The sequence below is a fragment of the Saccopteryx leptura genome, chromosome 3, assembly GCF_036850995.1.
Source record: "Saccopteryx leptura isolate mSacLep1 chromosome 3, mSacLep1_pri_phased_curated, whole genome shotgun sequence".
Taxonomy (NCBI): Eukaryota; Metazoa; Chordata; class Mammalia; order Chiroptera; family Emballonuridae; genus Saccopteryx; species Saccopteryx leptura.
The window spans coordinates 271,066,630-271,094,233 of record NC_089505.1 but is presented as its reverse complement, the minus strand read 5'-3'; the positions used below and the strand labels follow the sequence as shown (position 1 = coordinate 271,094,233).

The window sequence follows — 27,604 nt, the reverse complement described above, 5'->3', positions numbered from 1 at the left end:
GGGAGACGTGGAGGGATAACAGCAGAAGCCAGGACACTAGCAGAAGCCTCCTGGAGAGAGAGGGTCCAGGGAATCAGGACACACAGTGGATGTAGAGCTACCGGACCTGCTGATAGAGGAAGTGTGGGGAATGAAGGAGAGAGGTGAACCCTTGGAGGCCTGGAATCAGCAGCAGCACTGAGCATGTACTCAGGACCTACTCTGTGCAGGGCTGACCCTGTGGGGTCCCGGCAGCAGCAAAGCAAAGCCACCTTCATAAATCTGTTCTGGACTCTCTGAAAGAGAATTATTTGCCATAATAACTTGGGGTGAGGGGCTGGAGGTGGGTACTCCTCAGAAAGGTGGCATTTACTTTGAACATTTGTATTAAATTTGAGAGATGGATGTACTTGGGGAGCTTTTTCCATTCTCGCATCTAGTCTATGTAGGTGAAGGTTCTGGGTGACTTCATCCCAGCATGTCAGTTCCATTTGGTACCCCAAACCCTGAAGGCTTTGTAAGACCCTGTCCTGCTGCATTGGAGCGATGGGAGTGAGCAGCTGATCCATGCTGAACCAATAAGGAACTGTCATAGCGATGGAGAGTCTGGGAAGCCGCCGCGCTCAGTGCATCCCGGAGATCTCAGAGCTGCATCTCCTCCATGAGGAGTGAGAGTCCCCGACACTGGTACCCAGAAAGCAGCAGAGGAAAGTCTTCGACAGGCTTTCAAATCCCACTTCCTATTGTTTCTGAGGACCAGCAGTGTGCTTACCGTTCCTGCGCCTGTGGCAGTGACCCTTAAGGAGATGAAAACCACACAACAAAAAACTAACAATTTAAAAATGTATGATTTAGTGGCATTTAGCACATTCACAATGTTGTGCAACCACCATCCCTATCTAATTCCAAAATACATGTATTATCCCAAAAGAAAACTCTATGCACATTAAACAGTCACTCCCAATACTAGTAACAACCAACCTTCTTTCTGTCTCTATGGATTTACCTATTCTGGACATTTCATACAAATGGAGTCATATAACATGTGACCTTTGCCCTGGCTTCTTTAACTTAGCATGATGTCAAGGTTCATCATGTTGTAGTGTGTAATAGAAGGTTCCATTATTCAGTTATACCACATTTTGTGTATCCATTCATTTACCAGTGGACATTTGAGTAGCTATTGTGAATAGTGCTGCTATGACCCTGCACAGGTTTTTGTTCCAGCCTCTGTTTCCAATTTTGGGGGTATATATCTAGGAGTGAAATTGCTGGGTCATATGCAACTTCTTTCAACTTTTTGAGGAATAACAAATAGTAGCATATTCTTCTTGCTTAAAGTTGTATATACAATATTATATTTCTGTTACATTTATCAAGAAGCATCCTATGGTTATAGGCTCAAATCCGCTCTCTGGTCTGCTCAGCAATCCATCAGTTCCTTTGCAAATACTGGTCTCAAACACCCCAACAGCAGCAGCAGGACGGAGCGCTGGGCCACTCCCGTCGCCTTGTCCTGACTCTACCTGTGCTCCACCCTGCTGTCCTCCTTTACACCCCACTCCTTCCCACCACAGTCCTGCTCCCCGCAGTGCTGGCTCAGGCTCCTCGCACCTCTCGGCCCCTCCCTGCCCCCACTAACTGACACACCCTGTAACCGCCACCTCCTCATCTTCCCTACCTCGGTGGTGCTTCCCTGCAGCCTACCCAAAGTCCTCAGAAAACCTTCTCCCCCGACCCCAGAGCCCCTGGTACTCCCATCCTTCTGAGCTCACTCACGGCCCTTATTACAGGTTTCCACCTAGGTCAGCCCTCAGTTTGTCATTTCTGCCTACTGCTCCTGTAATTCCAGGTATCAGCAATCTCTGCCTCCTTTTTCTCCGATGGCCCCCCCGTAGCCTTCAGCTAAACGGGTACCCAGTGCAGCCCATGTGAAGCAGGGGCTGATGTGCAGCAACAACTTCTCTGTTGCAATAAACCTCCACCTCTGTGAGGAAAACAGATCTTCTATGTGATCACTGTCAATTTCTTCTACTCCCCAGACTTTTTAAAGCACAAATGATATTTTCCATGGCAGACATCACAGGCAGAGGTATTTTAAACATTCAAACCAAAAAAGATCAATAACAGTTCATAGCTCTGAGAACAACAACCCTTGTAGGGATTGTTAGAGCAATTTTACAAATGAGGACATGGGATTGAGAGATTAAGAAAGTACCTGAAGTCAATCTGTCAGTGCTAATGTTGGATTCTGATCCAGACCAGTCTGACTCCACATTCTAGATTCTTTTCACCACATGAAGCTGAAATTGCATTGACATTGCAACATATTAGATTATATACTGGCAAGGTGGCAAGGAAACAATTAATTAATTAAAATTTTACCATATACTAGAGACTGGTAGAATTCTTTTGAAAAGCAACTTGGCAATAAATACCATTTCTACCACTTGACCTTGATGAATTTATTCTTAGGATACTAATTTCATAATATAAATAAGTACATGCTAGGGTATCCATTTCTTCATTATTTGTAATAGCAATAAATTGACAGTAATCTCAAAATCCAAATTATAGCAAAATGGTTTTAAAAAATTATGATGTTAAATCAAAGGAATATTATTCGGCAATAGTTCTTAACTGGGTACAATTTTTCCCACCAACCACCTTTAAGGGACATTTGAAAGTGTCTGAAGACATTTTCTGTTGTCCCAGTGGAGGGAGAGGTAAGTTCTATTGGCATCTAATGGGGAGAAGCCAGAGATGCTGCTAAATATTCTACAATGCCTAGGACAGCAGGCTCCAAAATTTCAGTTTGGCTGAGGTTAAGAAACCCTCTTATACAGAAATTAAGTATTATTAATATGAATACTTTATGACTTAATGTTATTAGAAAAAGTCGAATTCTGAATTTGGGATATACTGGGATTTTAACCATGGAAAACTATCTTGCATATAAGGGAACACCGGATGGAACCATGGGAAACAAACGAACAGAAACATACACTGATGGGAACAGAGATACAGCTCAGCCTTTGAAAACTTTTCTTCATGACGTTATGTTTTTCACACTAAACAAAAATTGAAAAAAAGCTGAAGCAGAACTTGACGCAGGTATAATTCGTAATTGTTATTATCTAATCTCTAACATTGTGTATGGTACATTTTTGTGCTCAATAAATACTTGTGGAAAGAAGAAATGTAATCTTCTTAACAAAAGGTATGTGACCAGAAACTAAAATGAGTTTATACAAGAAAAGAATGTATTGGAACATGTGACTTGGGAAGAAAAAAAAAAAAGAGAGATCTAACCTCAGGCCAGATGGATCCAAGAGTTTGAATCATGGTATCTTCAACTAGAGGTGTGTGTGTTCTGTGATTTCTCTTTTATTCTGAAACTACCACCACAGACCCATCCTCGGAGTGTGGCCCTCATCCCCTACTGTGCACAGCCTCCTCGTGCAGATGGGGGACAGAAAAGGCTCTAGGCTTAACATCATTTCGAGTATCCAGCGATGAGTACAGAGAAAGGGAAAACTATCTTGGTTTCCTTAGAAAAAAATCTTGAGGAAGGTTTGTAATGGCTGCGTCACATTTTTCCCTTGGTGGGGTTACTATGGTTGAATATTGTTCATAAAAAGTAGGACAGATTGGCAGGAAAGAGAGATAGCCAGAGGGAAAAAAATGTTTATTATCCTTATGAATTAGCAAATATTTGAGGATTTAACATCATCTAGTTGACACAGGCATAGGAGTTATAAAGACAGAACCCAAAATGGGATTTAATGTTATCAAAAAAATAATGAGATATTTTAGTGGATCGCTTTTTTCTGCAACAAAAAAGATAGTCTCATGGAGTCATAGAGCCAAAAGGGGCCTTACAGTGAGTGTCTTGATCAACCATCTTGTTTTTTGGAAGCCTACAGCATCCCTAGTCCTAGGCCCTGGACACCTGGAAGAGAGAGAGAGCCCATCCTTATTACCCAGGTCAGCTCCCCCACTCCCGTGGCTACTCATTGAATTGGATCCCAGAAGGGATGGACCCAGTGAATGAACAGTGGGAGGTATTTTTTAAAGCAATGGCTTTCAAAACATGGGGGTTTTTTTTACAGCAAGTTAATAAAAAACACATTTTGGATTACACATACACACACATAACTGAGACATAAGTTTGATGAAACTTATTCTTGTTACATGCTATGGAGTTTGATACTTTTTACTTCATTTAAAAAATATTTTTGATGACCCATTAAATTCATTTCAAGTCACAACCCACTAATGATTTGAGACCAGATTTGGAACATATATTAAGAGAAGTTTAACCTGTATTATTAACAAAACTCCCTTAGGCCCTGGCCGGTCGGCTCAGTGGTAGAGCGTCGGCCTGGCGTGCAGAAGTCCTGGGTTCAATTCCCAGTCAGGGCACACAGGAGAAGCGCCCATCTGCTTCTCCATCCCTCCCCCTCTCCTTCCTCTCTGTCTCTCTCTTCCCCTCCCGCAGCCGAGGCTCCATTGGAGCAAGGATGGCCCGGGTGCTGGGGATGGCTCCTTGGCCTCTGCCCCAGGCGCTAGAGTGGCTCTGGTCGCAACGGAGCGACGCTCCGGGGGGGCAGAGCGTCACCTCCTGGTGGGCGTGCCGGGTGGATCCCGTTCAGGTGCATGCGGGAGTCTGTCTGACTGCCTCCTCGTTTCCAGCTTCAGAAAAATAAAAAAATAAAATAAAAAAATAAAACAAAACTCCCTTAGTCCTACCTGTGGGTGGTGCTTGAAGTTTCCACCACAGACTCACCATTAGGCATTGGGCATCTAAATAACTTAATCTGAAGAGATAACAAGTCATCTATTAAAACCTACTGAATGTTCTTCTATAGGACCATGTGGAAAACTGTGAGTGATATGGTAGACCATCTGGAGAAGGAAGACACTGCTGGGGCTGGGCCTGAGTGAGTCGCATTCACTCATTCATTCACTCCGCCCCTCCGGGGCGAGGCTCTGCCCACCAGAGAGGAAGGAGAGGGGGAGGGGTGGAGAAGCAGATGGGTGCTTCTCCTGTGTGCCCTGACCGGGAATCAAACCCCGGACATTCACTCATTCATTCATTCATTCATTCATTCAAAAACTCTTAAATTATCTGAGCCTCTGTTTCCTTCTTATAAATTAGACCTAAAATTGTTACATGCCATAAAACTCCTACACCTAGATATGAGCATACATTGTCTATGTGATGCTCCCAGCAGGGCCAAGAACCTACCTGATAAAATGTTTCATTGTTCCCAACTCTTGGCTCCCTTCCTTGAAAGATAATCACATACCCACCATTCCTATGTGTCTTAAGTGCTTTCCCATAGGTGGGGTTCACATTTCTGCCCATGTCAGGCTTGGCCACATGACTTGCCTGGGCCAATGGGACGAAGGGAAGTAACAGAGAAAAAGCCTAGGGACAGTGCACGTTTCTTCCAGTTCTAGCTCCCTTCTCCGGCCATGACGCCTCTCAGATCAGAGCTTCCCCTGCAGCAGGGATCCCACATGAGAAGGGATCCCATGTGGAGCACAGCCACAGCGGACCCAGCATGTTCACGACACAGAAACAAATCTGTGTTCTATAAGTCACTGTGGTTTGGAGGTTACCTCTGACTGCAGCAAAACTGAGTAATAGAGGCCCATGGACAGAAGGAAAAGCAGGAGGAACAGAAAGAAGGCAACGCAGAGCAACAGGAGGAGAGAAGGAGACATTTCTGAGTATCTATTTGTGCTTAGAATCAGGTTGATGTCTGTGAGGACTGTAATACTAAGGTTAGGACATATATGCTGCCTCTAAACGTTTAAAATCTAGCTGGAGTGGAGCCATGGACAAATAAAATGGTCTAGACACAAGGAGAGCAGAATTTAAGGACCAAGCATGCTCCAGACCGAAGGCTGCAGTAACTGCACGACGGGAGGGATAGCCCTTAGTGGTGTGGAGAGAACTCCAAGGACTCGAGTGAGCCTTGAAGGATGCACAGCACTCAGGAGGCTGCTATAGGTGGGCACAGTCTGGGGACATCTCTAGGGGAGAGGCCATGGCTGAGGAGACAGTCTCAGTTTGAGGAGTCCATGACTTCTCTGAGGGGTCATGGCAAGTGACCTCTACCTCTTCTTCATCAGGACTGTATAGAGCTCACCAGCCCATCTGTCTCGTAGGTGGGTGAAATACAGACAACTAATTAGAGGCCTGCAGATATGAGCAGAGCCACAGAGATGCGTGAACTCTGGATGCCATGTGGGGGTGGGGGCGTCTTCTGAGCAGCTGCTGCTCCTCCCAGAGGTGAGGCAGACTGAGGTTGTGGGGTCTTAACAGAGGGTGTCTTTGGCTGTGACTGCAATCATCCACCCAGTATGATGGCATTTCTGGTCAACGGGCCCAGACTTTCATTTCTGACATGGCTCCATGATTTCCTGAGAAAACCAAGCCTGCTGGCCTGCGTGTATTCCCTGTGAGGGAAAGTTCCGCAGCACTGAGATGGAAACAAATGTTGACCTGTGTTCTCTGAAGAAAATGCCTCCCCTTCACCCTTTCCTCTGGAATTTTCCACATACCATGCTGACCTTCATCAAGGAGAGTAAGCTTTCGTGAATTCAGACTTGCCCTGACCTGCTCAGGAAGGGAATTGTGCCAGTTATAAATATCCATACAGCACAATTAGAGTTTTGTTTCAATGACAATATTGTGCTGAAGGAAAAATAAAATAGGCAAAAGCAAAAAACAAGGTGTAAGATCCAATGCTAGGTAGAGAGATGACCACAAGGTTGACAGTACGCTTCCCAGGGCAAGTGCACAGAGCATGGTACTGGTTATAAGTTTCCTAGTTTCTAAAAGGTAAAAACAGGTGCCCAGGTAAAGCGCAGGTGTACTGGTACTGAAACTAGAGAGAATTTCCTTCCTGCCCCAATGTAGTGTGTTGAATCTCACCTTCAGTAATGGCCCAAAATAAATACAACAGCAGGTTTCAAAGTTTTGCCTATTTTTCAGTACAGACTAATGGCACAAGTCCAAGTTCAATTCATCAGAATGAATTATTTTAAAAACCAAGACAATGCAGTCCAAGTCTGTAACCATCTGACAGTATCCTGTGACCCAAGAATGAGATTTAGAATATAAAGAAGCAGATGAATGATTTAACCTTCAAGTAATTGTCCATGCGCATGATTTCTTAAAAATGAGCTTCTGAGGCTCTAGAGTTTAAGTTATACTATCAACCAAAGGCCTGAGGTTCAGATAACCTATTGCTTCTCTTAAAGGAAGACTGGATAGGCCTTGACCATAAGCCAAGTACAGGGTAGGACCGCCTCCACCATACCTCTCAAGTTTGACCCCAATGAGATCAAAGCTGTACCTCAGGTGCAACAGTGGGAAAGTCGGTGCCACATCTGCCCTGGCCCCCAAGGTCAACCTCCTGGACTGGCCTCCATAAAAAGCGACAACATCACCAAAGCAAGCAGTGATTGAAAGGGCCTGAGGATTACAGTGAAACCGACCATTCAGAACAGACAGGCCCAGATTGAGGTAGTGCCTTCTGCCTCGCCCTGATCATAAGAGCCCTCAAAGAACCGCCATGGGACAAAAAGGTAGCAAACAAACAAACAAGCAAGTAAAAAAACCATTAAGCACAACGGACATATCACTTTTGATGAGATCGTCAACATTGTTCAACAGATGTGGTACCAATCTTTACCTAGAGAACTCTCTGGAACCATTAAAGAGATCCTGGGGACCAACCCATCTGTGGGCGACCAACCCATCTAAGGCACTTAGGAAAAAAAATGTTGGTGGCCACCACCCTCATGATATCATAGATGACATGAACAGTGGTGCAGTGGAATGCCCAGCTAGTTAAGAACTCCAAAAGGAAATATTTCAATCAGAGATTATTTGACAACCAAAAAAAGGCAAATAAAAATAGATACTTGTCCCCACCAAAGTCTTCTGATGACATGAAAAGAAAGTTCTAAGGAACTGTCATTTGTTTTTCCCCTCAGCTCCACTGTCCACAGCTCACTCAGCTCACCCAATTAACCTACAAGTCTGTTTCACTTTTTCCTTCCCACACAAGCATTACACTGACAGTCTAGCCTTTCTAAACCACCACCAACTTCAATGGAACTGATTACTCATATATCATGTAAGTCTAGGAGACCAGTCCTGATCCCAAGAAACTATGACATTGTCCCTATCAGAAATCACAACTCTCATCTGCCAAGCTGGACTCGACCCATGGGCAAGTGAAGGAGCAAAGTGTCTTCTGTTATTCATCTGGAACAATGAATTTGGAACACAATTCAAATTAGCCTCAAGTGCCTTAAGAGAGAAAGTTTAGTTTATACACCTTTGATTCTCCATGGCACCTCGTGGAGCACTGCATGCACTGTTGGAGTTTATTAACTGTTATCATTTGATGAATACTAACTTTATTACAGGTGCTGCACTTGAAGCTTTACATAATTTTTTTCATGTATTCACTTTGTCACTCATTCTAAGAGTTCTCCTAACAAGGCATTATTATCCCCATTTAAAGATGAGAAATGGAGGCTCTGGGAAACCCGTTGACTCATCCAAGACAGTGCAGCTAGCAGGTAGCAGCAGACTGGACTTTTATCCCAAGACTGCCCAGTGTTAAAGCCTAAGCTCTTTCCACTGCTGTCTCCCTAAAAACACTTCAGAAAAGGTACAAGCTTCTCCAGTGATTGTTGAAACAATGATGGAAGTCATAGTTGGGCAAACCTTAGCTCAATATCACATAAACCTTCTAACAGTTACAAAGTCCAACAACAAAATTGAACATGAGGTAGTATATAATTAGCACAGAAACAACGTTCTGTCTGAAATAATATAACAGGGATCGCTACTCAGCTTGAAAAGCCAAACTAGATGATCTCAAAATCTGAAATCAAAAAACAAAGACAAAGTAAGATCCTGAAAAATGAGGTCAAAGCTGAATTTGGTTTTTTTCTTTTTTTAAAATTAATTTTAATGGGGTGACATTGATAAATCAGGGTACATATGTTCAGAGAAAACATCTCTATGTTATTTTGACATTTGATTATGCTGCATTCCCATCACCCAAAGTTCAATTGTCTTCCGTCACCTTCTAACTGGTTTTCTTTGTGCCCCTCCCCTCCCCAACCCCCTCCTTCTCCTACCCCCTACCCCGTAACCCTCACACTCTTGTCCATGTCTCTGAGTCTCATTTTTATGTCCCACCTCTGTATGGAATCATACAGTTCTTTAGTTTTTTCTGATTTACTTATTTCGCTCAGTATAATGTTATCAAGGTCCATCCATGTTGTTGTAAATGATCCAATGTCATCATTTCTTATGGCTGAGTAGTATTCCATAGTATATATGTATCATGCCAAAGCTTTTTAATCCACTCATCCACTGACGGACACTTGGGCTGTTTCCAGATCTTTGCTATTGTGAACAATGCTGCCATAAACATGGGGGTGCATTTCTTCTTTTCAAACAGTGCTATGGTGTTCTTGGAGTATATTCCTAAAAGTGGGATAGCTGGGTCAAAAGGCAGTTCCATTTTTAATTTCTTGAGAAATCTCCATATTGTTTTCCACAGTGGCTGCACCAGTCTGCATTCCCACCAGCAGTGCAGGAGGGTTCCCTTTTCTCCACATCCTCTCCAGCACTTATTCTGTGTTGTTTTATTGATGAGCGCCATGCTGACTGGTGTGAGGTGATATCTCATTGTGGTTTTAATTTGCATTTCTCTAATGATTAGTGATGTTGAGCATTTTTTCATATGCCTATTGGCCATCTGTATGTCCTCTTTGGAGAAGTGTCTATTCATTTCTTTTGCCCATTTTTTGATGGGATTGTTTGTCTTCCTGGTATTGAGTTTTACAAGTTCTTTATAAATTTTGGTTATTAACCCCTTATTAGACGCATTGTCAAATATATTCTCCCATTGTGTAGTTTGTCTTTTTATTCTGTTCTTATTGTCTTTAGCTATGTAGAAGCTTTTTAGTTTGATATGGTCCCATTTGTTTATCCTGTCTTTTATTTCACTTATCCGTGGAGATAAATCAGCAAATATATTGCTGCGAGAGATGTCGGAGAGCTTACTACCTATGTTTTCTTCTAAGATACTTATGGTTTCACGGCTTACATTTAAGTCTTTTGTCTATTTTGAGTTTATTTTTGTGAATGGTGTGAGTTGGTGGTCTAGTTTCATTTTTTTGCAGGTAGCTGTCCAATTTTCCCAACACCATTTATTAAAGAGGCTGTCTTTACTCCATTGTATGCTCTTACCTCCTTTGTCAAATATCAGTTGTCCATAGAGCTGTGGGTTTATTTCTGGGTTCTCTGTTCTGTTCCATTGATCTATATGCCTGTTCTTATGCCAGTACCAGGATGTTTTGAGTACAATGGCCTTGTAGTATAACTTGATATCCAGAAGTGTGATACCTCCCACTTTATTCTTCCTTTTCAAGATTGCTGAGGCTATTCGTGTTCTTTTTTTGGTTCCATATAAAGTTTTGGAATATGTGTTCTATATCTTTGAAGTAAGTCATTGGTATTTTAATTGGTATTGCATTGAATTTATAAATTGCTTTGGGTAATATAGACATTTTAATGATGTTTATTCTTCCTAACCATGAGCACGGTATATGCTTCCACTTGTTTGTATCTTCCCTGATTTCTTTTATCAATGTTTTATAATTTTCTGAGTACAAGTCTTTAATCTCCCTGGTTAAATTTATTCCTAGGTACTTTATTTTTTTGGTTGCAATAGTAAAGGGGATTGCTTCCTTAATTTCTCTTTCTGACAGTTCATTGTTAGTGTATAAAAATGCTTCTTATTTCTGAGTATTAATTTTATATCCTGCCACCTTGCTGAATTCATTTATCAGCTCTAGTAGGTTTTTGACTGAGACTTTAGGGTTTTCTATATACAATATCATATCATGTGCAAATAATGATAGTTTTACTTCTTCTTTTCCATTTTGGATGCCTTTTATTTCTTTTTCTTTTCTAATTGCTGTGGCTAGGACTTCCAGCACTATGTTGAATAAGAGTGGTGAAAGGGGGCACCCCTGCCTTGTTCCTGATCTTAAGGGGATTGCTTTTAATTTTTGCCCATTGAGTATAATGTTGGCTGTGCGTTTGTCATAGATGGCCTTTATCATGTTGAGATATGTTCCCTGTATTCCCACTTTGCTGAGGGTTTTGATCATGAATGGTTGCTGGATTTTATCAAATGCTTTTTCTGCATCTATGAAATTATCATGTGGTTTTTCTCCTTCCTTTTGTTTATGTGATGAATCACATTGATTGATTTGCAAATATTGTACCAGCCTTTCCTCCCAAGAATAAATCCCACTTGATCATGGTGTATGATTTTTTTTCATATATTGCTGGATCCAGTTTGCTAATATTTTGTTGAGGATTTTAGCATCTAAATTCATCAGGGATATTGGCCTATAATTTTCTTTCTTTGTGTTGTCTTTGCCTGGTTTTGGAATCAGAATTATACTCACCTCATAAAAGGAGCTTGGAAGTCTTCCTTCCTCTTGAATTTTTTGAAATAGCTTGAGAAGGATAGGAGTTAGTTCTTCTTTGAATATTTGGTAGAATTCACTTGTGAAGCCATCAGGCCCAGGACTTTTCTTTTTTGGGAGTTTTTTGATAACTGTTTCAATCTCATTTGATGTAATCGGTCTGTTTAGGCTTTCTGATTCTTCCAGATTAATTTTTGGAAGATTATGTGTTTCAAGGAATTTGTCCATTTCATCTAGGTTGTCTAGTTTTTTGGTGTACAGTTCTTCATAGTATTTTCTTATAATATTTTGCATTTCTGTTGTGTCAGTTGTTATTTCTCCACTCTCATTTCTAATTTTATTTATTTGAGTCCTCTCTCTTTTTTTCTTGGTAAGTCTGGTTAAAGGTTCATTGATCTTGTTTACCTTTTCAAAGAACCAGCTCCTGATTTCATTGATCCTCTGTATTGTTTCTTTAGCCTCTATGTCATTTATTTCTGCTCTGATCTTTATTATTTCCTTCCTTCTACTAGCTCTGGGCTTTACTTGCTGTTCTTTTTCTAGTTCTTTTAGATGCAGGATCAAGTTGTTTATTTAAGCTTTTTCTAGCTTCTTGAGGTATGCCTGTAATGCTATGAACTTCCCTCTCAGGACTGCTTTGGCTGTGTCCCATAAATTTTGAATTGATGTATACTCGTTATCATTTGTTTCTAGGAATTTTTTTTATTTCTTCTTTGATCTCATTGTTAACCCATTCATTATTTAATAACATGCTATTTAGTTTCCAAGTGTTTGAGTATTTTTCAGTTTTTCTGTTGTGGTTGATTTCTAGTTTCATGCCATTGTGATCAGAGAAAGTGCTCGATATGATTTCAATCTTCTTAAATTTGTTGAGGCTGCTTTTGTACCCTAACATGTGGTCTATCCTAGAGAATGTACCATGAGCACTTGAAAAGAATGTATATTCTGCTGCTTTAGGGTGAAATTTCTGAATATATCTACTAAATCGAGTTGACCTAGTATGTCCTTTAAGTCTGCTGTTTCTTTGTTAATTGGTTTTTTCTTATATATATGAGACACTGTGTTTCAGGAGACACAGAAATGTAACAGACACAATTCCCAAAATGGGGAATGGTTAAAATTTGGGCTTGGTATTAAACAAAAATAGAATTTCAGAAAATTAGAGTGGAAAAGAGTTAATATTATGCATAGCTCCCAATGAAGGGAAGAAGATATTAAAAAACAGAATGATGAGAAATTACAAAGATATTTAGGAAAAAAAGAGGGTACCTCACAGAAAGTAGTGAGAGAGAAGCATAAGAGGGTGATCTGAGGCCAGATTATAGAGAACTTTGAATGACTAAGGATTTTAGTTAATGACTCTTGGGAGCCACCGAGGCCTTTGAACAAGTGAATGATTTGATTTATTCACGGCTATGGCTAAAATAAAGCCGTGTGAATTATCAATAAAATATTAACATATAGAATCAAAAAAATGAATAAAAAGAATTATACCAAGGCCCAGTAGAATTTTTTCTAGGTTTGCAAGGCTAGTTCACCATTCAAAAACCAACCAATGTAACAACTAAGGTATCGCAATGTGCAACAAAAAAATTAATGATTGATGCTTCTCATCTCTCTCCCTTTCTGTCTGTCTGTCCCTGTCTATCCCTCTCTCTGACTCTCTCTCTGTTTCTCTAGAAAAAAACAACAAAAAACAAAAACCAACCAATATAATCCATAACATCAATAGGCTAATGATGAAAATTTATGTGAATATATTAATTGATTTAGAAAGGCATTTGATAAAAATCCAACATTCACTCATGATAAAAAGTTAGCAAACTGGGAATAGAGGAGAACTTTATTAACTTGATAAAGAACATCTACAAAAAAAAAAATGTACAACTAACATTTTGTTTAATGGTGAGAAATGGATGGCTTTCCCCCTAAAATCAGGAACAAGGCAAAGATGTTCACTCTCACAATTCCTTTCCACAATCATGCTGGAAGTCCTAGCTGCTAAAATAAGATGGGGGGGGGGGAGATAAGGTATATAGATGGGAAAGGAAGGAATGCAATTGTCTTTATTCCTTACCTATGGAAATAGATCAACAAGGCACCCAGTATGGGAGGGACCTTTACTAATTTGGTAGCATAAGTTTGAATCAAGATAGTGAAACTAATTTCTTAAGCTCATACTAGAGTAGAGACCTGCCAGAGCCAACCAACTAAACCCCCAGCTTAAATAGCAAATTTAGCCTGATTAGATGGTGGCGCAGTGGATAGAGTGTCGGACTGGGATGTGGAAGACCCAGGTTCGAGACCCCGAGGTCGCCAGCTTGAGCACGGGCTCATCTGGTTTGAGCAAAAGCTCACCAGCTTGAACCCAAGGTCGCTGGCTCAAGCAAGGGGTTACTTGGTCTGTTGAAGGCCCGCCATCAAGGCACATATGAGAAAGCAATCAATGAACAACTAAGGTGTTGCAATGCTCAATGAAAAACTAATGATTGATGCTTCTCATCTCTCTGTTCCTGTCTGTCTGTCCCTATCTATCTCTCTCTCTGTCTCTGTAAAAAAACAAACAAAAAAATAGCAAATTTAAACTGAGTTGCTATATCAGGGGATAGTCAACCTTTTTATACTTACCGCCCACTTTTGTATCTCTGTTAGTAGTAAAATTTTCTAACCACCTACCGGTTCCACAGTAATGGTGATTTATAAAGTAGGAAAGTAACTTTACTTTATAAAATTTATAAAGCAGAGTTACAGCAAGTTAAAGCATATAATAATAATTACTTACCAAGTACTTTATGTCAGATTTTCTCTAAGTTTGGCAGAATAAATCTTTATAAAACAACTTACTATAGTTAAATCTATCTTTTTATTTATATATATACTTTGGTTGCTCCACTACCACCTTCCATGAAAGCTGGAACGCCCACTAGTAGGCGGTAGGGGCCAGGTTGACTACCACTGCTATAGATGCTAAGGTACTTAGATTAAAAAAAAAGTAAATAATTTTACTAAATGTCAGACATTAAGTCATCTTTTCTGTTTAGTCCAACTCAGTAGCATACTCTCTCTCCTCCTCCACCCCAGAGATCAAATTCTGTTGTGGAGGGGAGGGCATGATGTAACAGTTGTGTACTAATAAGCTGCTTTATAATGGCAAATATATTTATTTCACCTCTTCATCTTCTTGCAGGTTCAACCCAAGAAATCAACAAAACACTAGAAACAAAAATGCCACAATACAATCCAACATTTCCTCATTTCTGTGACAGTTTCTAAGTGAGAGTGTGCGTCTATAACTATTAAACTGGAGCAGAAAAGTTTTGGAGCAATTCAATCAATGAGAATGTAGTTGAGTCCTGACAATATGTAAAACTCGATAGAAAATAAAAAGAAGTTTAAGGCAAGTACAGTGTGGTGGAAGACAAAACAATAGAAGATTTAGTAGGAGATCCGATGGACCAGCCTGAGTTCTGAGTCTTGCACCATAACCACCAACCATGTGACAAGAAAGTTTCTTAATTCCTCATCTTTCTCACTTTGCTAGGAGAATGATGATAATACCTACCTAATGTTGTGAGAGCAAAATGTGAAAATAAACATAAACTTGATTGGTTGCAAATGACTAAACGAAAGTTAGGTTTGTTTATCCAGTTGGAAAGTCAGAGTCCACATGGGAGAGCATCAAGTGTTCAAAGCAGATGAGAGGCACAGGAAGTGCAAACAACAGAGGGAGAATTCTGTAGGTTGGGGTGGACCACAAAGGCATCCCAAAGGATGTCAGATTCCAGCTGAATCTTAGAGGATTTAAAGTAGAATTCAGATAGGGAAGAGGAGAAAACGGCTAGCCTAAAAGAGGTACTCAAAAATAATTATTGAATGAGCGAATGGATGCACGAGAAGCAGATACACAAATGAACAGATTGAAACGTCCAAGCTATAGGGGCCCTGAGTAGACCCGAGACTAAAACTGAAGATGGCCCTTGACTCTGGAGAAATTTTGTTTAAATGAGGATTCTCCCTGTGGGTGCCCATGTGAACAATCAGGCAATTTCTAGAGATGGGCATTTCTGTTCCCCTGGCCCTAGACAGGCCACAAGTCTATAGAAACCACACTGTGACTGATTTACCCCCCTTGGTACTGCACTATCTCTCTGACCTATCTGTGACCTGCATATTTGGGTAAAAACATTTCCTGTAGCCCCAGTGGGACAAGACATCTCTTACACCTGCTGACATATTTAGATCATACATTATCTCAACGGCCACTGTTCTCTTTTGATAACCACCACGGCACCTAGATTGTAAAGTCAGCTTCCTCCACAAACCACAGTGCAAAAGATTCTCATGGGAAAAAAAAAAGGGTGCCAAGGTATCTTCTGACTTTGGTGCTTATATTTTTAAAATGCAGCTTTCAAGTAAAAACACTGGTCAGAGGGACAAAGAGGTTTGATGGTTGGGGGTAGATACAAAGGTAGAGTCTGAGAGCAGGCAAGGGAGAGGCGTAGAGGCAGCAGGAATTGGTGGAAAGAACCTTAGAGATCTGGGCTCTGCTTTAGGACTTGTCATTAATCTCTTTGAGCTGGTCACTTAACTTCTCTAGGCATTAGTTTTGTCATATGAACATCAAGAGGTTGATGGAAGTGACCTCTAAGAAATGTGAAGCTCTTACTTTCTATGACTGCAAATAAAAGGGATTTTGTTTTCTGTGCTGGGAAGAGGTGAGTCAAACCAGCTCTTCCTTTATCATGCTCCTTTATCCATTCTCCCCCTCATGACCCGTAACGACAGAAAAGTGTCCCCATCACTAGAGAGCCAATGAGTAACTAAAGTTGAATGGAATTACTAGGTTTGTTTTGTTTGTTTGTTATTCTCACTGTCCCACAAAGAAGAAAAAGTCACTGCAAGGTTTTCTTTACCCGTGGTGGCTTTAAGTGGTATTGATCATCAAGTCCTCATCCCAGGTCTGTCACTATGGCTACTACACTTTTGCTAGACATTGACATACTGGCCTTGGCCTGGCACAGACACACTAGAATGGCAAGGGAGGGTCTGGGAACCTTGTCTGATGAGGAATGAGTAGGAATGAGGACATTTAGGCTGGAAAGGAGCAGACAAGAGAAACATGGTGATGGCCGCAGCCAGCTGAAAGGTGGGCAGAAAGGTTAGGTTTGATGTTGCATCACAGGGCTGAACTCAGGGCCACCAGAGAAAACTCCGGGGGAGGCAGATGACATCACCACTGGAAGAAGAGCTTACCCACAAGCAAAGCATCTCACAGGCTGGTGGCCTCCACACCCCAAGAAGTGTTCTAGACCCAAAGCTCCATGCCCATTTGCCAGGCGGCCTCAAAGAGTATACGCTGAGCAGGGCGAGGGGTCAAGGGTCCTGCCCAAGGCTGAGATTCGATGAATCCACTACAGATTTGACTCTGAAGCTCAGCAAACATTGCTCGCCTTACTTTCTAGCTGTCTTTTTTTTTTAACTTGCCTAAATTCTTCCAAACTGAACCTTGTGCTGTGTGACTGTACTAATTGCTTTTCCATCAATATTCAAGGGGACAAAGACCCCCAGACTTTGGGTTTGAAGTCCCCTAATTTCCATTTCCTCTCCCAATCAGAAGTCCCACCAATGTGATCAAGAATAAAACATTTTAGATGCCATAGTGCTCATTAGTTAAAGGTTTTTCAAAGTCAATCATCCTTTTGCAGAGTGAAAAACGTTACAAGTTTGGATTTTTCTGTTTAGAGAGGGTCCCACCCTCCTCATGATGGACAGAGAAGAATAAACTCCAGCTGCCGACACAGCACGTGAGCCAGCCTCACACAGGGCAGTGGAGGGGAGTCAGAACAAACCTCACAGCATCCAGGAGAACACCCCCCCTCTAGGGTCACCCTGGGAGGCAGAGGACACTGACTATGACCCACTCTTGTACTGGTTGCAAGTTTCTTTGCCCACTTCTGGGATTCCTGGCTTAGCTTTCCTTCTTAAATCGTTCCCTAATTTGTACCCAAAATATTCTTCTTTAAGAAATTGTTAAATGTGGCATGGTTGCAATATTGTCTATAAACCTCTTATCTCTTCAATGTAGGAGGAACATTTCATTAAATCCTGCACTGCTCATGTATTGCAATATTATGCAGCCCTGAGAAAAATTTCAAATCCATGAACCAATGTATAAAGATTCCAAGGCAAGGTGAAAAAAACTACATATTGTAGGGTCATAACTCTACCCACTATGCATGCATATGTGAAGTTATATAAAAAGAAAAATTGTTTAAGGCAAATAGTTGAAATGACCTCAGGGAAGAATTATTTGAAGGGCAGATTCTCCTTCTTCTCTCTCCCCCAATTTAAATTTTTTATTAAATTCTTAAAAGTGGTTGCACAGCAAGTAATACAAAACAATTTATATAAACAAGTTTTCCAGCACTACCTTTTGAAGGCCAGTTTCCTTCCCCAAAACACACTCACGTGTGAACTGGAGCCGATTTATTTAAACTGATTTTTATTTGAAGTTGTCACCTCCTGTTCTTTCTGAAGCTACAAGCTTCACACATGGGAGACACCCCCATAAGAAAATAGCAATAAGCCTCATGCTTCATTTTCTTAGCCAGGAAAGTTCTCAAGCCGTCACCACAGGAAGAGGCTGCCAGTGAAGGCATGGATACCAACTGCAATACCCACTCCAAAATGCTGGTGCCCCGCCACTCAGGGCTCTGAGCTTCATCTTCCTTTGGGGATAGCTGGTGCCCTGCTGCTCATTCAAAGCTTAACACCCCGCAGACCCTGGACGTGAGGCATAGACCCCAGCTTGGTTCCTGGAATGGGACTCATGACTCCATGTGCTTAGCCGAGTTCTCCTGCTGCAGAGTCAAGTTCCCTGGACGCCATCCTTATCCTCTGGTGACCTGTTCTTCCAAGGGAACCCACAGCCCTAGGAGTACTTTGAAATAGTACCCTCTCCTTCCAGTGTTTCTGAGTTACTGACACACTAACATTCCCCACAACCTGACAGTCAGGGAGAAAGCCCTCCCACTTCTTAGGAAAGCTGAAGAACTTTTACTGGTGACGTCAATGTTGCAGATCAAAGCCAGTGTACCCCTCTCTCCTGTCTCCCTGGAGAAAACACAGTCCCCAGAATCACATGTGCCAAAGCCCTGGGCTGCTCACTCCTCCTCCCCCCGAGCCTGATGTCCCTTCTGAGCAGTGATCCCAAAGGACCTTTCCAGATGGACATACATGGACTTTTCTAGTCCCTTAAAATCCTAAACCTAGGCACTCAATTTTATTATATTTACCTGGTTTATAAATCGTATCTATTTTACTGGAGTTGTTGAACATCTCATAACCTGGAAAAAGTCACAATGCGTTAGCTGACCAGAGCACCCAGCCCAGTGTTTGCCCTCCAGTACCTGCTCTAATACCGCACAATGAAAGATTGGTCTCCTCTGGTCCACACCAGCCCTGCCTCTGCATGTGCCTGCGCACTCCCCTGCCTCTGTGGGTCATACTCCAAAGGTCAGTCTTGTCTGTTTGATTCTCACCCCCCCCCCAAAAAAAAACCAAAATCTGCATATTGCTAGAAAACATAATTCAGTATAGTACATACATATTCAACTTATTTAATATTTAGTTTATTTCTTTTTGAGTGAAAAAGAGGGTACTTTGTGTCTTTGAAGGAATTTGTTCATTTCATCTAAGTTATCAAACTTACTGACATAAATGTGTTCATACTACTCTCTTATTGTCCTCTTCATACACCACCTCACTCGTTCCCGACACTGGTCATCCGGGCTTTCTTTTTTTCTCCCCGGTAAGTGTGACAAGGGGTTTATCATTTTTCTTGATTGTCTCACAGTGCCATTTCTTTATTGTGCTCCTTTTCATTTTTGCTGATTTCCTTTCTGGCCATTATAATTTCCCTTGTGCTTGCATTTTGGGTTTTATTTTCTCATCTTATTCTGCTTTCTGATGGTGAAAGCTGAGGTTATTGACCTCCAATCTCTTCTAACGTACGGATTTCACTGCTACAACATTGCTAAGTGCTTCTTTAGTTGAATTTCACAAATTTTGAAATCCTGTCTTCATTTCCATTCATAAAATGAAATATCTAATGTCACTTTTTATTTCTTCTTCAAGTATTATTTATTTACAAGTGTTCTACAGTACCCAAATATTTGAGGGTTTTTCAGATATTCTTTTATTGGTTTCTAATTTAATTCCACTGAGGTCAAAGAAGATACCTCCTATGACTTGAGTTCTTTTTTTTTTTTTAATTTTATTTATTCATTTAGAGAGGAGAGAGAGAGAGAGAGAGAGAGAGAGAGAGAGAGAGGAGGAGCTAGAAGCATCAACTCCCATATGTGCCTTGACCAGGCAAGCCCAGGGTTTTGAACCGGCGACCTCAGTATTTCCAGGTCGATGCTTTATCCACTGCGCCACCACAAGTCAGACCTTGAGTTCTTTTAAATGCATTGAGACTTGCTTTATGGCCTAGAATATATTCTATCTTGGTAAATTTTTTGCGTATATTTGACAACTATATTGTGCTATTGTTGAAGTAGAGTTCTATAACGTATCAATTAGGTTATGTTGATATTTAAAAAGTAAAAAATATGGGGGTTGGGGTTACCTGCTCCTAAATCAGATGATAAAATTCAAAGAGATGACCAAAATTATTTTGCAAGGGTATAAAGGTCCAGGAGCAATATGCATTCAAATACCTTAAATCAAAGAAATGCAAACTTGAACTAAAGGAGTGGCAGCGTTTGTTGTGATCTTGGTGAGTTAATAGACTGCTATGGAAATTAGACAATGTGTAAACTGATATTGAATGCAGAAGAGTGGCCTTACAGTGCCCATTTAGAGGCCAGGGACATGAGGCCTGCTCTGGTATCCTGGGTGAGCATCAAGCCCCATGACCAGTGTCACCCTGGGCAAGCATGAGGCCCCATTTTCTCTGATCAATGAGAAGCTTGCAACATGGTATCAGAAGCCCCAAGCTACTCAAGTTGAAATCATATAATTGTATTAAACAAATGCTTCTAACCCTAGCATATTTAAAAGTATAAAAATTATTAAATAAATCAAATCCATACTCAAGGTAAAATGTTACATTTAGAAATATTTTTGTGTAAATAAATATCCAAGTCTATAAATGTATAAGAGAATTTGTACATTAGAGTATCCAACAAATTAGACTTCTGATTCTAAAATAAATGTGTTACCTCTAGACCTATGATTTTAAGTTGAAAATGCTAAGATACTTCCTTAACTTTATAGAAAATACTGGAGTTACCATATTTATGTTTAATATATTTTTGAAAAACATTTTAAGTATTACATAAATTAGAAGATAGTATTAATTAGAGAGTTGGTGCACTTAAAACTAAAAATGGAATATATTGAATTTTAAAGGCAGTTTGAATATTTTAGAGAATAGTATAAATATAATGGTCCCCCTTCAATGTGATTCTAAATATTTGCCAGATTGACAAAGAGAATTATGAAATTTTCAGGTTAAACTTAAAAGCTCGAGAAAAAACTAAAGAGTTTTCATACTTATAATGTTAATATACATTTTGAAACAAAAGTAGACCCTGAATAATCTTTTATGTGCCAATGCTTACCTGCCCATACATACCCAGGAATACCAAAAAGCTTACATTGAAAATATATATACCCCAGCCTCCGTAAAACACAGTGCAAAACCCATTACTATAAGCTGTAGGCAGTCACTGAAGGGTTTTCATAAGGCTAATGATAGCTAAGCCTGACTGAATGTGTCAACTGATGATTATTGGTACCAAGTCAGCACCAACAGGAATTCTCAAATTGGGGTTGGTTGTGCTGTGCTGCCATGATCTGCTCTGCTCTGCTGCCTGCACACCAGTCTGCTTCACTCTGCTCTGGGAGACATCTTCATTGTTTCAGCTCAGCCAGGAAGATGCAATCTTCATTCTTCCTTCTTCCATGATAAAAGAAAGTGTAGTCTCTGAGCCACAAGGGTGCTGGCTTATAAACACAAGAGTCCTTGCCCCTGATCAGTCTGTCTTCATGCAGATGAGGGTCTGTTAAGAAGACACAGTCAGGGAGGCCAGCAGAGAAATGTCCCATCCAAGTCATGGGTAGGGGGGACATAAGCTAGGACTGTGTTCCTGGAGTTGGAGAAGAGGACGGGTTTTAGAGGAAAGTTGGGAAGGGAAGTACCGGTTGGACCAGCTGAGGGAGAAAGATGACCCCAGTTGGGTGGGGACACTGGGGAGAACAGTGGGGGACAACTTGGGGAGAAGGGAAGAACTGTAAGTGAAGGACCCGTGAAAGCAGTCAGTAAACTGCTGCACATGTGGTCAGACGATGAAGATAAAGATAGGGGTAAAAAATTGGTGAGGCAAAACACCAATGATATGAAAAGAGAATATCATTAATCTAATTCTACTCATATCTATTTTTTGGCTCAAGCTATGGTTTAGTTTTTGTTTGCTAGTTTTTACAGATCTAAGTCTCTAAGGGATAACATGGAATCAACGTGTGAACTAGAACTGCTTTTTACAGTCACCCTCAAAGAGAAAACTCTGTATCAGAAAAACCAGCAAGTCCTCCTTATTCACGGGTGCAAAACTGAGCATTCCCAAACCAACTGTGGCCAATGTCTGTGCCACGTGCAGGAGGACACCCAAGAGTATTAAACATTGCCTGCCTTGATGGGGCTCCCAACATCCCTCTGTCCCTGGCATTCAAATATCTGCTAACCACCAGCAGGCTAATGGGGTCAGTCTAAAATGTATTAATGAGTCTTGAAGTAGCTTTCATAATTTAAGATCTGGTCTCGCCTTAAAGTTTCCAGGTTCTAGAAACTTTGTTATTTCTTCTTTTATTCCCTTGCATCATCAAAGGCATAAAACATATAATCATTTTTCCATTGTTTGAGCAGAACCCATTACAGTTGCTGAGAAGTGGTAATTGAGTTTATCAAACGCAATTACCTCCACTCAACCCACCTCCTCTTCAGTTTCCCTCTCTCAATCAGGACGAACTAACTCCACCTTTCACAAAGGACACTTGCATATTTGAATAGCTTCCCAGGAGTCTTTGAGTGGCATATAATTACACTTAATTTAATATTTTTGACATTAGTCCCCAAGGCTTTGATCCAAAGTCTGTATTATTCTGATATAAGGAAAATAAAGCTCCACCTCAAATTAAATATTTGCTTTTGCGTACAGTTCGCTGTTCACTGTGCACTGATCTTCTGTTAGAGTCCTTGGTTTCCAGCAGCCCCTACTGGGCCTGGCGTCTTGTGTTGCCCCATCAGTCGGCAGGTCACTGGGAGCCTGGGCACACTCAGGTTCAGGGACAGATTCAGACCCCAAGGCCCCAGGAGACGGGACTCAGTCTCTCTTATTCTCCATGTGAGAGACAAACCATCCTGACCTTGCATTTAAGAGATAGGGTATTCATGTGGAAATACACATTGATGGGGGAGGACAAAACCCCCAAGAATTTGTTTCAGGTAATATACCCAAATAAGTCACAATCTGGCCAACTTTCCATTTTTAAACCAACATTTTTTTTAAGTACCTGCAACACGACAGTATACTATACCCATCTTCAAGTACACCAGACTTATCCTCAAGGACCTAACAATATGGTAAAAGAAAGACTGAAAAAGGTAAGTAACAGCAGGAGGCCGGATGAAATACAGGCTGTCAGATAGATGCAAAAACTATGCAGAGGAATCTCAGAAAGAACAAGCTTATCAGGCTATTCCTCTTAGGCTTTGGGGCAAACACCTTCCCTCTTTGCGGACTAAGCCAACCATCACATCCTCCCTGACCCCCCCCCCCCATTATCATGACTCCTTAGGGACTGCTTGCATTCTCCCTAACTTAGATTGAGGAGTTCATTGAACCCAGATCCACGACTTCCATTTCACCCAATTCCCGGAATCATCTGTGAAGGATTTGCATGTAGTTAAGTGATATCTAACATCCCAATCTGTAAATCCTTAACATTTTCAGCTTCAGTAACCTTCCCCTCCTTTCCATCGTGGGCTGCTCACCCCCCTGCCCCCACCTTCTATATTGCAACCACTGAGAACCACCTCATCTTTGAAGTCTTACCCTCAATACCCCACTCCCACGTCACACCCTCTGCTTCCTCCAGCTCTCCCGCGGGTTCTCCCCTACACCTACACTTGACCTCTGAGCACTTGACTCTACCTGGGTCTCCATATCGTCCAGCCATCTACTGACTTCACTTCCTCCCCAGCTAGCCAAGATCATACCGTTTCAGTTGTTCTCTTGAAAACCACCTCAGCTTTATCATCTGCTTGTCTTTAAGTCACATCCACCCACTGTAATCCTAATCCTGGATTTATCTAAATATCCACCTTCTATACCAGGATGCCTTTTAGGACTGCTGGAGAAAATCTCCCCACAATGAAGAATTCACAGCATCAGCTACACTCTCATCACTCTCAGCAACTCCATGATTTCTCTCATTTCCCTCAAGGACTCTTCTAACTTTTATATTTTTCCTCCTTCCCAAATTCAACTAGACTCTCTGTTAGTTGTCCCTAGTTCTTATTTTGCAGAAATATACATTAAAATCTCTCAACTTCTTGCCCTTCATCACCACTACCTCTGTCCTCAACATGGCCCCTTGGAGGAAGAAAAGGCAAGCTGAATGTTCACATGTTCCCAATATCACCAGCCTCCTCGAGGACCTGTCTCCATCAGGAACAATGTCTCTTCCATGATTGTCAATGTATGAATTTCCACTGGATTCTTCACTTCCTCCTGTAAACAATCTCATGCCTCTTCTTTTAAAGAAAATTCTCCTTCAGCCCATCCCTCCCTCCTTCCACCATACAGTAAGAACACCCTCCTCCCACTGCCAGGTTCATGGCCCAGGTTCAGTCTCCACTTTCTCACCTCCCATCCACTCCCCAACTGTAAAGCCAGAAGCCACGGCCAGGGACACTATCACAGCAGCCTGGCCCATGCAGGTTCACATTGGATTCGGACAGTCGGTAAAGAAACAACGGAGCCACAAACTGGTGGGCCATAGTCTTTAATTCTAGCTTGCACCCGGCGGGCAAGTAAAAATACACACTGGGCTCCAAAACCCAATCACATTCAGTGCTCACAAAGCCACTGACTTATCCAAGTTTCTTAGAATCAAAGGTTTCTAGCTCACCAGCCTTATTCTCCTCAGTTCCCCATCTCCTTCCTTATCCCAGATACAAACTCTACACAAACTGGCATCTCACTCAGCACTCCACCATCTTGGCTGCTTCTCCTGGCCTCCTCCACGTGGCCTCTCTCTGCTCTCCTCTGCTCTCTCTTCTAATAATCTCAGGAACCAAGAGCCTAAACTCCTGTCCTGCCCCCATTTTATATTGTAGATTCATAACCTTTAATCCAATATACAAAATAGGGAAGTCTCTACTACAAAGTCACTTCTCTGAGGCATGATTGGATTGTACCGCCCCACATCAAAAAGGGTAGGAAAGGCTTAATCCCAAAACCAAGCCCCAGGCTACAAGGATTCTGCCTGCCTTTAGAGACACACATTAATATCACCTGGGTGACGGCCTCCTCGTGGGCAGTACCGTCTTTAACAAAGTGAGCATAATATATTTTATCTGCCCAACACCAACGTGAATAATCTGGCTTCCACTCCTCTCGTGCCACTGAAAATGCCCTGTCAACATCTGTACTCAGATGTCTAATGGACAGCTTAAACTCACAACATGTCCAAAACCAAACTTCCGATGTCCAATCTCAAACCTTCTTCACCCACAACTCTTGACAATTCATTTAAGAGCAATGCCATCCTTCCAGTTGCATATGCTAAGAAATTCAAAACAACCCTTTTTCTTCTTTCTTTCAGACCCCACAGCCTGGTCCAATCAGGACTTCTGTTGGATCTACCTTCAAAATATATCCAGAATTTGCCATTTCTGATCACCTCCAGTGCCATCATCCTAACTCAAGATCCCATCACCCCTTGCCTGGACTACTCCCCTGCCTACACTCTATTATCAGTGACGTAGGCAGAATACCCTTTCTACAGCGTAAGCTATACAATGTCCTTCCTTGGTTCAGAACACTCATGCCCCCAAGCCTTTGTGCATACCTTGCCTGGTAATGTCCTACCCCTGCTTATCTGTCTTTAGAGATCTTGTTTTCTGAAGCTTACGCATAACATATTCCTTAAGACTTATCTGATTCCCCCAGGTAACCCCAGGCATTCCCCTCATTCTCCAGCCACATTTTGCACATGCCTCCACTGTGGTAATTAGCTTGTAATCTTGTAATTATATAATGAGCCCTCCCTACTTACCTTCCATGATGTTTGTGTGGGTCAAGTGATAATAAGGGAAAGGGCTTCGTAAACTGTAAAACCTCAAACAGATGTAGGAGCCAACAGTGAGAGATATACAAGGAAACAAGCGATTCCAATACAATACAGTGAGATCACTAATACCATCATGGCGCTATAGATGTGGAGACTAAGGTCTGAGAGCTTCAGGTTTCAACAAAGAGCGGAAAGACCCCAATCGAAGCATTGTGGTATCTCAGGAGCATCAGTCAGGATTCAAGTACTAGAAACAGAATCCACTCCTATTCGTTAAACAGAAATTCTGGGGTGACGATTGCTGTGTAGTTACCAGGAAATGCAGTTCTAGTTCTTAAAGTCGAATTAGCTCAAATTTCTGAGAGGTGGTAGCTGGAAGAGATATATTCTTTCACTCAACATATAACCACCTTTGATCACCAGCTAAGAAACAAAAATCACTGTACTGTAAATAGTCAATAAACAAAGGCTTGTTCAGGCTGGGAAAAAAAGTTCTGTGATTAAAACATTTGGTGCTTATAGAAAAGATCGTGGAAAGAGCAGAGAAGAGGGCTCTAGGCTGGGCCATCAGAAATGCCGTCCAGAACCCTGACACCCAACCTGCCCTCCAGGGGAGCTGCCACTTCTGCCACAATCGGGATGGCAGAGAACCAAAGCCCGATACACAGAATCATGGGCATCAAGAACACACCGCCGAAACACCAGTCCCAGGATCAGGGAGGCACTGCCACTCCACCCATGGGCCATGACACCCGTGGTGCTAGTGGTTGCACATCGAGTCATAGCTCACACCCAGAATCATGCGGTTGCCAGCAACAGCCAGTGCAGCATGACAACAGGCCCTCCACATCCACCTCCAGATACTGCATTAGCGCATCAAATGGTGGAAACTAAATCCAGCATCCTATGAACAGGGGAACCTGAGAAATGTCATCTGTAGCTTTCCAGCCTTTCAGTACAGGAAGACACACAGGAGGAGTTTGAAATGGATGCTATTCCAGGGCACCCAGCCCACTGCACAAAGAGATTTATATGAAGGGACATATTTTATTATGGGAAAGGTCCTCTCAGAGGAGACAGTGTTTGTTCGCTTATTTATTGTTTATGTGTTTTAGAAAAAAAAACTGAAGTACATCTCAGTTGCGGCCAAAAATGATAAAAAAATTTTCCTAATATGAAGTGCTGAAAAATTTCTCATGCGGGACATTTCGTAGTGGACATTACATGATGATAAGGTACAGTGTCTTCAATGAAAGGCAGAAGGGACATTCACAGGTTAGCTCTTAAAGTGACATTGCTAAAATGCAAAGGCATAAGGTGGACATGGAATCAGGGACCTGACTTGTCCCTGTGGCTGTCATTAGATAGTCTGACCCTCAGGGCAGCCACTTTTAAACCTTGCTCTTCCGAGCCTGCAGGTGTGAGGAGAAGCCGGGGGACTCTACGTCCCTTCCACCAGAACAGCCAGTCTTATCCGTGTTATCTGAAGTCCACATAAAATTCTCTTTGCAAAAAAAAACGGGTTTAATTGCTTTTAAAATGTTTGACAATTAGTCTTTGACCATCTCATAAAGTTACTTCTTACAACCAGCTTTCGGGAGGAGCCAGACCCTGGACAGTGTAAGGTTTGACATTGAACAGCAAGACCAGAATTCTGTTCAGCTGGTCAGGACTGGGTCAAGAGTCTCTGAGGGGCCTGAGATGGATACTTTTGCAG

The 27,604-nt window shown here is 41.7% G+C and overlaps 1 long non-coding RNA gene and 1 pseudogene across 1 annotated transcript in view; one reads left to right on the top strand and one right to left on the bottom strand.

The window, feature by feature from the left end:
- Positions 1–23,835, bottom strand: part of LOC136400930 (uncharacterized) — a 93,225-nt gene extending 69,390 nt beyond the window's left edge. The window contains exon 1 of the long non-coding RNA XR_010750432.1: positions 23,745–23,835. This is a non-coding gene — a long non-coding RNA (uncharacterized lncRNA). The remainder of the gene's footprint in view (positions 1–23,744) is intronic.
- Positions 577–7,853, top strand: LOC136397432 (large ribosomal subunit protein uL11 pseudogene; annotated as a pseudogene).
- Positions 23,836–27,604: the final 3,769 nt, after the last annotated feature.